Genomic DNA, 11,691 nt, shown 5'->3' with positions numbered 1-11,691 from the left:
TCCACCATTCCCTTCTGCCATGATGTTCTGCCTCACCTTGGATCCAGAACTATGGATTCAGCTGTCCATGGACTGAATGTCTGAAACTGTGAGCCAAAATAAACTCTTCCTCCTCTAATTTGTTCTTGTCAGGTATTTTTGTTACAGAGACGAAAAAATGGACTAACACAATACTCTGGGCAGTATTGTATAGTGGTTAAGGGTGTGAATACTAGAGACAAATTGCAGAAGAATCTTGATTTCTCTGTTACTTTTTGCCTGACCTTGGGTACATTTTTAATCTATGCCTCTGTCTTCTCCTACATAAAATGGCCATAATAGTAGTACCTACCTTATAGATATGGTTATTAAGGAGTATTGCAGAGTTGTATTTAAAGCCCTTAGAAAATTGCTGATTAGCAGAAAGTACTAATAAGTATTTGCTATTATTCCAAAAATAAATTTAGAATTAACTTATTGAGCTTCCTAAAATATTCTACCAAAAGTTTCATGGGAATTTCACTGAGTTTATGTGTTTACTTGGGGGACAATTTTTATGATATTGAATTTTCCTTTGCATCCAAGTAGCATATTTCTTCAAATATTTGTCTTCCTTATTAATAAATTTAAAATATTTTTTTCATAATATTTATGTAGATCTTTTATTGTAGCTCATATAAAGTTTACCTTTTACTTTTTGCCATTATTACATATTGTAGCCTAAAATTTTTGACATTTTCTTTGATAAGAGTTTTAAAATCAGGATAAGTTTTATAACATTTTGAAAGGATTATGATAACACCATTATTAAGTTAGTAGATTTATTTGGGAAGAACTTTTGTCTTTGTAATATTCCATTTATATATGTGGTATATTTTTTATTTATTTTGAATTTTTTTTGTCCTTGATTAATGTCTTTCAAAACATGTAAATGTTATACTTAGGTATTGTTGGTTGCCACTCTGAAGAACTTTATTTCCATTACATTTTTTTATTTGTGTGTGACTATAGACAGGGATGCCATTTAATTTTTCCTTTTGAACTTGTTGCTGAAATTATTGTTTTTATAGTTTTATATTTTCTTGGATTTCATATGTAAATAATCATCTCATCTGCAAATAATAGCCATTGTGTCTCATTTTTTGGTATAAGTAATATTTATTTCTTTTATCATTTTCTTATTGACTGTGAATTTCAAAAATATGTTGTACCATAGGAAAGATAGAACATAAATGTGGATAGTTTTCTTTGAACAATTAGTGGTAAGATGAAATCTGAAATCATATCAATATATTCTTTGCAATCTCTTGTACTGATGTCCATTAATATTTCTTGCACTTTCTTTTGCACCTGCTTGATTTTGTAACAGTATGCATTGTCATTGGAAAACACTAGTTCACTGAATTATGCAGATTATCTGAGGGATGGATTTTATTATATAGCACCAAAAAAAAGTACATTTACAAATATAACCACCGATCTTGCTAGAACAATTATTACCTATTGCTAAGTCATCACACCGATGGATACAAAAAATTTTCCAAAATTCAAATTTTCACTTGAAAGCTTAAACTTTATCATTGGCAATAGATATTGTTGTTAGTTGTTATCCTTGAAGTGTCAGACTTTCTACATTTATTTTTGAGAAAAATATATGCCAAAACCCAAACATGGATAGCTATAGTTTGTTTATCATTCTTTCAAGTATAGATGATGTTCCATGGAAAAAAATGGTAGTTCATTTCACAATCAAACACCGGAACAGTAGCTTTTCCTCAAGAAAACAGAAATACTCCATATGCAACAGGAAGTGCTTTATTTGTACTTTGTATTCTGTCACACTGAATATGAAAAGACATGTACTCAAGGGTTGAGATTTAATAAGATTAATAATATCACCACATGAAGGACATTCATAAGCAAAACTGGCTTTGTGGAGTGTGGTAGGGATTTGTGTGTTGCTTTCTACATGTGCCTGTGAAAACTGCAGAACTCTCAGCACAGGACAGTCTGTTCCAACCACGGCACTAAGGGATGAACCAAACTCAAGCATGGCTTCTAGCAACAGACACCCGCATCCCTGGGACAGTCCCAGCCCTCCCTGAAGAGCCCACCTGAGAAAGATCAGTGCTGGCCAACACACGCCCAAGGACAGGGTCCTGACTTTCCTTTCTTAGAGCAGTTGTCAAAATGTCAAAATGGGCTCACAGTTTTAAGTAGGTAATACTTGCTACTCTCAAGAGCCTGGGTGTCATTCCTTTAAAATGTGATGTCAAGAAGGATAAGGCCTCTGTCCCCCAGATTCTGTGGAAGATAGGACACTGTCCTGGAAAAGTGGCAGCTATTGGTCACACTGGCCTGTTCATAACAACATTGACCAATCCTTTGTACCTTGACACTACTACAATTCTAAGTTCTTTCTTGAAAATGCCCAAATCATCTCTACCCAAATTGGAATAGAGCTCAATTTTTTTTCCAGCTGTCATTTTACTGAGTATAATCTGCTCTCTGACTTAACTAATGCCCTGCTATGTTGACTTTGGAAAGTGGCAGTGACTTCTGGTACACTAATACCTTGGCTTGAGCAGTTTTATCCACTGTAGCTTCTGTAATATCAAGGCAAATGTCAACACAAGAAAAGTGGCAAATAACAGCATACTCTGTAAAAATAGTCTTGGCCTAGTGTATCTTTTTTTTTTAGATATTTCTTTCATAAGTAACATGATGCTAAATTGAGAACATCTAGAACATCTTATCTGAGGGTCTTTTATTAGACAATTTTAATCCATTTATATTTGTTGTTATTACTGATTTATTTGAACTTAATTAAAAATCTTTTATTTTCTGTTACCATGTTTTTTTCTCTCCTCTTTATTCTGACTTAGATTGACACATTTTTCTCACCTTTTAAATCCTTACTTTCACATCAGCCTTCAAATTAATTTGTACTTCAATTGTATTGAGGGAGGGAATCCTTTATCAAACATATTAAACTTTTGATTTAACTAAGTTTTAATTTTCAGGAGTTCTAATGGCTTTTTTCTTATCTACCTATTCTTATTTGTATCTGCATGCTTTGATTTCATAATTTTTGTTCTTATGCTACAGATGTTATGAATTTCTTGAAGATATAAAACATTTCTTTTTTGAAGTCATTTTAGACTTCCTGATTGGGTTTTATTTCCTTAGCTTTGCTATTTTTAATATGCTTGAAATTTCAGCTTGCAAGCTCATCCTGAGTGACAATTCCTTTTCACAGCTTCTGTGCTTCTAATTTCCTTTCTTTGACTTTGTAGACTCAATCTCTCCTATGAAGAGCCAGTTTTTGTAATGATGTCTCTATGCTCTTGTTCCATGGTGATATCAGAGAAAGTGAAGACCCAGTTATGATACTTCAGGCCGCCAGTGTCTGGGGGTTTTCACAGGCTCTTCAATTAAAAAAAAAAAAAAAAAGAATGCATATATGTCAATATACTATTAAAATTCCTGGGATCTGGTTGATCTGGTGGCTGTAGTCTCCACTTACCTCTGTTTTCTTTGTGTTCTATTTTCAGCTCTTTGACATATTTATATATAGCTTGAATTTTCATGTTTTACATCTTTTTAAAGGATCCAATCTTTTGGTGCTTCTGTGGAGTGTCATAGAGAAGATTGTTCATTAATTCAAGGCACCATCTTGACTAGAAGCCTTTAGGCTATTTCTTTAGGAAGTTCTATTGAATAAAAATGTCAGCCTAAATAATAATACAACAGAAATCAGGGTACTGGATTAATTAGTAGAATGTTTAGAACAGAGACGATTATGTATATTGAATTTTCTGCAGCAGTCATCAGTGTCTTATATGTAATAGGCACTCAGCAGCCATCAAACTCTTGGCATTGAGATTTCACATTTGTAGTTTTGGGTTTTCCTATGACCTCTGCAGGGCTCTGAAATCTTGCTGCTCCCAGCACCTGCATCTCAATATAACCATGTTCTTTATTCTTTATCAAGTGATCTTTATTGGATGTCATCAAGTGCTCACAACTATATTTTTTAAGTGTGTAGAATAGAGGTGAGATAGAGATTTGGTTTGATACAAATTTAAAAACTGTCAAACTTTTGACCAGGTATGGAAAGGAAGCATGATTTTTAGTAGAACTTATTACAAAGGATCATGGTTTTCTCCAAAATCATATTCTACTAAAAATCATGAATGTATACTGTAAATATTTGTTAACTTCATATAATTCAAATTTGTTTTCGAAGTTGCCTATGGGATAAGATTTGGGAAACAACAGGAAGAAGACTCCACTGTCCCTAAATTCTTACTCTACTATCACATCCTGAGAGATACACTATACTTTTAGTATAGATTGGGCATCTCTAATCCAAAAATCCCGAATCTAAAATACTCCAAAGTCCAAAACATTTTGAGTGCTGAAATGCCACCACAAGTGGAAAAGTCCACACCTGGCCCTCTGCGATGGGTCACAGCCAAGATGCACAGTCACTGAAAGTGTTATATGAAATTACCTTCAGGCTATGTGTCTATGGTGGATATGAAAAAATGACTTTTGTGTTTATATTTGGGTTTCATCCCTAAGATATCCCACTGTATATCCAAATATTCCCAAATCTAAAAAAGTTCCCAAATACTTCTGTTTCCAGGCATTTCACATAAGGGCCACTTGACCTGTATTGACTTCTTCCTGATGATGTGTTTTAACATTTGTATACATCTGTTAATGTGGTGGGAATAAGCATATTGTCATAACACTTTAGACCAAAGGTTTCAGACCATTCCCCCAATGCTTGTTGAACTTCTATGTGTCAGAGACTGTTCTAGGTACTACAGATGATACAAGAATAGAAAATAAGCATATTTGGGGGGAAACTCACAGCTCTGATGAAAAAGGAGAGAAAGAAATATTAAAGCATAAGGTAATAGGTGCTGGCATGATGCATGAGCAAAGCTGTCCTCTGACAGCTCAAGGAAGCAACAGTAAGAATTCCAATTAAGGAATTAAGGAAAGTCTTCAGAGACATCACATTTGTGTGTTGTGAAGGACTGGTAGGAATTTTCCTAGTAGGAAAAGATGGGAATGATATCTCTGAGGACACATAGGCATCTTGAGAATAAGTCCAGCTCTGGAAGGTGAGAGGATGGGGAAAGAAATAGGCTCTGGGAGAAGGGTAGGGATGTCAAAGACAAAGTTTCATTTTTGTAAGAAAAATCCTTTATTCCATGATATGAGGCCTGAGACTGAAAAAGACCTCAGCCTAAGACCTCAGTGATTTCCTTCCTTCCTTCCTTCCTTCCTTCCTTCCTTCCTTCCTTCCTTCCTTCCTTCCTTCCTTCCTTCCTTCCTTCCTTCCTTCCTTCCTTCCTTCCTTCCTTCCTTTCTCTTTCTTTCTTTCTTTTTTTCCTTCTCTCTCTCTCTCTCTCTTTATTTCTAAGTCGAGGTAGAGTGAAGAAAATGCTTGCTTAGAAGTTGAAAGGTGCTTCATTTCTAGATAACTTCCACTATTTATTATTCATTTTACCTCTTAGAACTCAATTTCTTCAGTAAGAGAACACAATAATAACAATTGCTCAGCCCCTGCAGTGAGTTCTTAAAATATAAAATTAAATAATATATTTGAAAAAATGTTGAAATTGTAAAATATTATACAATTATGAGATAAAGTATGATGTTTCATTCAGCAAATTATTGGATCAGCAAGTTATTGGATCAGACTGACATAGGAATTACCAGGTAGATGTAAGACCCGTGAACCTGTAGAATGGTACAGGAGGATTTTGCTCTGAGGACATTTTATGGATTGTGTTTGGGTTGCTGCTCAGTGAACTCTCATATACACATGGTCAACCCTGGTCTTCCATTTTGCAGGCAGGGATATGAATGACATATGACCGTAGTTGAGGATGGGCAAACCCACCTGTAATATAAAGATCAATTCAGACAAATGCCACTTGATCAGAGGATAGGGGCATCACCGTTGTACACAGAGAAGCACTACCTTAGGCACACATAGAAGTGATTTAACCTATTCCTCCTTCAGAAAGAATAACTGTCCTTGATATTCATAGGCATTGGTACTGGAACCTCCTAAGGATATCAGTATCTGTAGCTACCTGGGATCTGTATATAAAATGGAATAGAGTTTGCATTAAAACCTAGACACATACTCTTGTATATTCTAAATCATCTCTAGATTATTTATAATGCCTGGTACATTATAAATACTATGTGAATTGTTATGTTGTTGAGAGAGAAATGACAAAAGAAAAAGACCTGTACATGTTCAATATAGATGCAATTATTTCTTTCCAACTATTTTCAATCTGCCATTGGTGAAATCCACAGATGTGGAACCTACAGATGCAGAGGACCAACTATACTTGCTAATTCAGCAGATACTGGACACTGGACACACATCTTCCATTACACTATTTTTTTGTATTTTAGGGAAGAGCATTCATGTCTTTGTTTTTTGTGCATGATACAAAATTAACTAACATAATAAACTAAAGAAGCAACCTTGGATTTTGTGAAAGTTAAGGAAAATTTAATGCCAAGAGCTCTACATCTGCAACTGAAATTAGTCCCAGTGCACCCCTTCTGCTCTCAGATCCTGGACAAGCCAATAAAATACTAGAAGACATGCAATACAATGAAAATTGGTTCTTTGGGTATCATAGCATCTTGACTTAGAAGGGCTTTAACCTTGGCCTTGTGCTTCCTGTGGGGCCTGTTGCTGATGCTGCTCAAGTGCTAGAAATATCCAGCAGCATAAAGAATTTTTCATCTGAGTAAAATTAAAAATGAAACCTTCAAAGTCCTATTGATTCTAGACATGTTCTATATGCATTAAATTGAACCTAATGGACTGAGAAATGAGCATTTCAGCACATATAGGTAAGAATTATTTGTGTGAGAATAAATTGCTCACATGCCCTTTATCCAGCAATACATGTATCTGTCGACATGGGTGTATAACACTAAAGCATTCTGTTGAATATTTCTAAGATAACTGAGAATCAGTTTTCATTCAGGCCACTTAAATTCTGTTCATGGCTAATCCATCATTAGCTCTTGACTTTGCTTCTCTAAAATACTGATGAGTATTTGACTATGGGAAACAGTGAATGAGATTTTAGCATGAAGAGCATATGGAAGAATATATTGCTATGTAATGTTTGTGATCTCCTGATCAAGGTTGCAATATATTATTTGGCTTGCTTCCATGTCCCAGTTCTGTATTCTGTTCATGTGCAATCTTACCTACCTTGTGATTTTAACTGTCATCTATGTTGTTAAGGCACTTCAACCTGTATTCCTATCTTGACCTTGGTCATCAACTTCCAGTGGATCCTGGAGAGACACTTAAATCTTACTGGGGCTTGGAATTCAACACATCTAAAGTTTAACTCATTGTAATTCCACAAACCAAGCCAAATTCTCCTGTACTTCAGGCCTCCTTCAAACTGTATGGCTACTTCCCTTCAATTGCCTTATTCAGTCAGTTGCCAAGTCCTCCCAATGGTCTTGCCTAAATTTAGCTTGAATGGATCCAGTTTATTTTACCCTCTTGTCTGTTTCCCAGATGCATTTGCATGTTGTAGTTAGAACCAGAATCCTCTCTCCAAGGAGCACAGTTGACTGTGCTTCTTCCCCTGAGAACCCCTTGGTGATTCCCTAACTCTGTAGACTGAAGCATGGCTTCCTAGCAGGGTTCATAGGGCCCTTGCTGTCTTGGCCCGCCCCCGACTCCCTGGCTTTTCCTCTCAGTGTGAGTGAACCTCAGGTGTGCTTGTAGCTCTCCACACATGCTTGGGTGCGCCCCAGCCATGTTTTTATTCGTGGTGCTCCTTCAGCTGCATCTCTCTGCATCTCATTAGCCCTTACTCATCTTTCAAGACTCAACATCTTTTTCTCCAGAAAGTCCTCTCTGAAATTCAATTTAAAATAGTAAATGCTTGCTCATGCAGCTTCACATCCTCTGCAAAACTCTGTGTAGTGAATTTTTACTGATGTTTTTTGTCTCCTCTTCACTAGATTATAAGATTGTTGAGAAAAGTCCTATTTTGTACTCATCTTTGCATCCACAAAATCAAACCTGTGCCTTTCATGTGGTAAATAATTAAGGATTCTTGCTAAATTGTCTTTGAGTTAGATTAATATATTCAATAGTTTTAAATAAGGTTTCCTTTCTTTGACTGAGAGTTCTGGGCAATTTGATTATTGAAAAGCACCCTGGAAGAATTATTAATTGAGATGCTCTCTGCATCACCTGAAAATAGGTTGTAAGCAACCGTGGTATTTTTAAGAAGCCCTAATGGATGGACATCAAAGCGTCAGCTTAGTTTTTTAAGATACTGACTACCAGTTTTTGGAAACTGGTTGTACTTCTGGGATTACATGGTTGCTGCTATCATATATCATAAGTACTATCAATATGTTTGATGTATTGGACATGTAAATACCTTTATATAAATTACTCCTAATAATTAATGACCATCAAATTGAGTCATTCAGTCTCTGAGCTCCCTTCCAGTTTTGAACTTTCCCTCACTGCTGAAGAAATCTCAGGACCAATAAAAAGTTTTGACTTTATCATGGATGCTGAATCGGAACATCTTTGATCATGTCGGTCATCTGCAATCTCCAAGAGTAGCCCCATCATATGGCCAGCTGCATCCTATGTGAAGAAAGCTCAAATGCTTTGTATTAATGTGCTCTCTTGATCATTTTGATAAGCTCTCTCTCATCCTAAGAATTTCAAATGTAGAGGCCAAAGAGTCTAATTTCTCTGAAGAAATAGGTTAACAATCAAAACAAAAAAGTTCCAATACAAAAATACACATATTAACTAGGTCCTCTCTCTGCCACGTGATTCGCCCTGAGTTGATCTACTAGATGGGAAGGAAAATATGCACAAGTTTTTATGAAAATGTTATTGTGTAGTCTACATTAACTCATTTTCCTGAGTTGGGATAATACATTTCTTTCTAATCAAATGCACTTGCTCTACTGACTTTCTATTCATTTGGTGGTTTTAGCACCAAAATGTTGAACAGCTAGACCTCAAATTTAGGGTAACTATAATGCACATATTCTTGGAAATGAGAAAAAAAATCTCATTTAGAAAATAGTAATTTTTTTTGATGATGAAGCATTTTGTTCATTTAGAGAGACTTATATATGCCTCCTACAATAAAAACATTGAAAAGAAAGGAACAAATCAAAAGATTCAGGTTAAAATTAGTTTTGTGTTTTGAGGATGTCTGCAATATTATTTATTTATTTATTTATTTACTCACCCAAAAGATACAAATTGAACATCTTCCATGTGTCAGGGACACTACTAAGGGCCTCAATGAGTCTGGGGAACATAAAGTGTCAACAAAGCAAGATGAATTAATTCTGGGAATTTGCTGCACAGCATTGTACCTATCACCAACAATAGTGTATTATACACTTAGAAATCTGTTAACAGAGTAGATCTCATGTTGTGTTCTCAGCACAATAAATTCAACTAAACAGATATTCACTTAGAATGAATTCTGTATATCAAGGCAGAAAACTTTTTCTTGGCCTTGCAAGCACGATTCTGGCAATATCTACAGAGCTGTTAAGAAGTGGACCTTTACAATGATGCAGTTTATTTGACCCAACTCAATAGACATAAATCAAGTCTGAAATCAAATTACTTCAGGCTGAATTAGTCAGTTCTGATGATGCTAAATATGCCATTGCTCAAATTAACCCATTTTAAAAATGCGTATTTTATTGTGTTCCCGAGAAGAGGGTTACAGAACATGTTTCTAGTTGTATTTCAATGGAAAAGTGATGCATTTCCAATATGCCCTGTTATTTTTCTGGAAGACAGCTAAAGAAACAGTATGGTGCTATAGACCCAGTCTACATGCTGTGGATTTATACACACTGAAATATAGATTATATAGTAAACAGAGAGTATTTTTCTGAGTTGACATCATTTCAATAGGCATATGAGTTTGATGACTAGCCTTCCATTTTCTCCAAGTGCAAATCAATGGGGTGGAATATGTGATTACAGATGTATGTTCTAGTTTTACTTCTTCAAGTGCAAAGAGGGAAATGTATCATTGCACGCTACATTGGTGTTATGAGATACCATAATTCTGTGCACCTCCCCCATTTTTTAAGTTACTTTATGCCTTTTCAGATGCATCATTTCACAGCTTTGGTGCTGTTATGTGCCTGGCCTCCCTGCTCATTGGAGGACATCGATTCCAAGGTATGTTTTAAAAAACGAACACCCAGTTGCGATGTTTACTAAGCTATTGTAGGCTGCTGACTCTGGAGACTTGGTAGCCAGTGGCCTGCTGATAAAAATCATTTTTTGGAGGGAAGGGTAGGGAAAATGAGACATGGTTGGTTCTGTTCTCATTTATGAGTGGTTCAGGATCTCTCAGACTACTATGTGTTTCCAAAGTGTGCCTTGTACTAAATAACCCATGAACTAGAAGGTGAATGGGGGATATCAATAACAAACTCAGGCAATTAAAGTTAACATTCCTGAAAGCAGAATGCTTGTCAGCTTGGAAAAACAGGCAGTTGAGTGTTGAGAATGTCCTAGAACTTCACTGGGTTCTCTGGGGGAAGTAAAAGCAGTAGCTAGCCCAACCAGCAGTATGCAAGTGTGCCTTGTATGAATGAATGAAGTGACTTGGAGAATATTCTCCTCCAACTGCTTGTACGTGCTCTCCTGCACATCTGAGTACCCAGGGAAGCTGTTCTCCGTACAGTTCATGGGAGTGATGACCAGCAAGGCCACATCAGACAGTAAATAGCAGGTGGATGGAAGAGCCCTTTCAAGCAGAAATGATTATCTAGTTGCCAACAAATTAAAAAAAAAAAAAAAAGAGAGAGAGAGAAGAAAACAAAAACCCCAACCATAGGCTTATGTCAATAATTTACACATTTAATAAGAAATATTTTATACATACATTTCATTGTCACTGCAAGGATTTAAGATTCCATGGCAGCTTGGTTTTCATCCCCTCTGCAACTCTCCTGTGCTCATGTCCTGCCTCTGTCTGAAACTGATGGACCACATGAGCCACAAATGATTAGGGATGAAAAATGAGATCTATGAACAAACAGAACTAACAAAATGCTTTGCTGCAAAGCAAAGGTGGGGAAAGAATTACTGTAGGCTAAATAAGCTTCCAGTTGTTGTGTACAAAAGAGGGGACTAGGTAGATGGAGACATAGCAAGTATTTGATCTGAATGACACAGCCATCAGTCTACTGCAATATTTATATCTTTATACATTTCTAAAGATATATAGACCTTTGCTATTTATACATACATACAGATATATACACACATGTACCTTAGACATTTTTATACTTGCAATTTACAAATTATATATCTTCTATTTATATATCCAATAACTTCAAGATTTATCTATAAGAACTTGCCTAGCATCTTTTCATTATCTGCTTGTGAAATTGTAACAAGGAAATGTCTGGATGATTGGTTTTAAGACTAGTCTTAAGACCTTGAAGAGCAGATGGTCATCCTCAAATTTTCATTTTCAATACAATCAGGAAGAAATCATTGCTCCAAAATGCATCTCTTGCTTGCTTTCTGACACTTTAAAAGGGACCCAATCCTTTCTTTCCACAATTGAGCCTGATACCAAATAGCAGTTCAAAGACAAGGCTAAGAACACA

This window comes from Sciurus vulgaris, assembly GCF_902686455.1.
Source record: "Sciurus vulgaris genome assembly, chromosome: 3".
Taxonomy (NCBI): Eukaryota; Metazoa; Chordata; class Mammalia; order Rodentia; family Sciuridae; genus Sciurus; species Sciurus vulgaris.
This window is presented reverse-complemented; position numbering follows the sequence as displayed.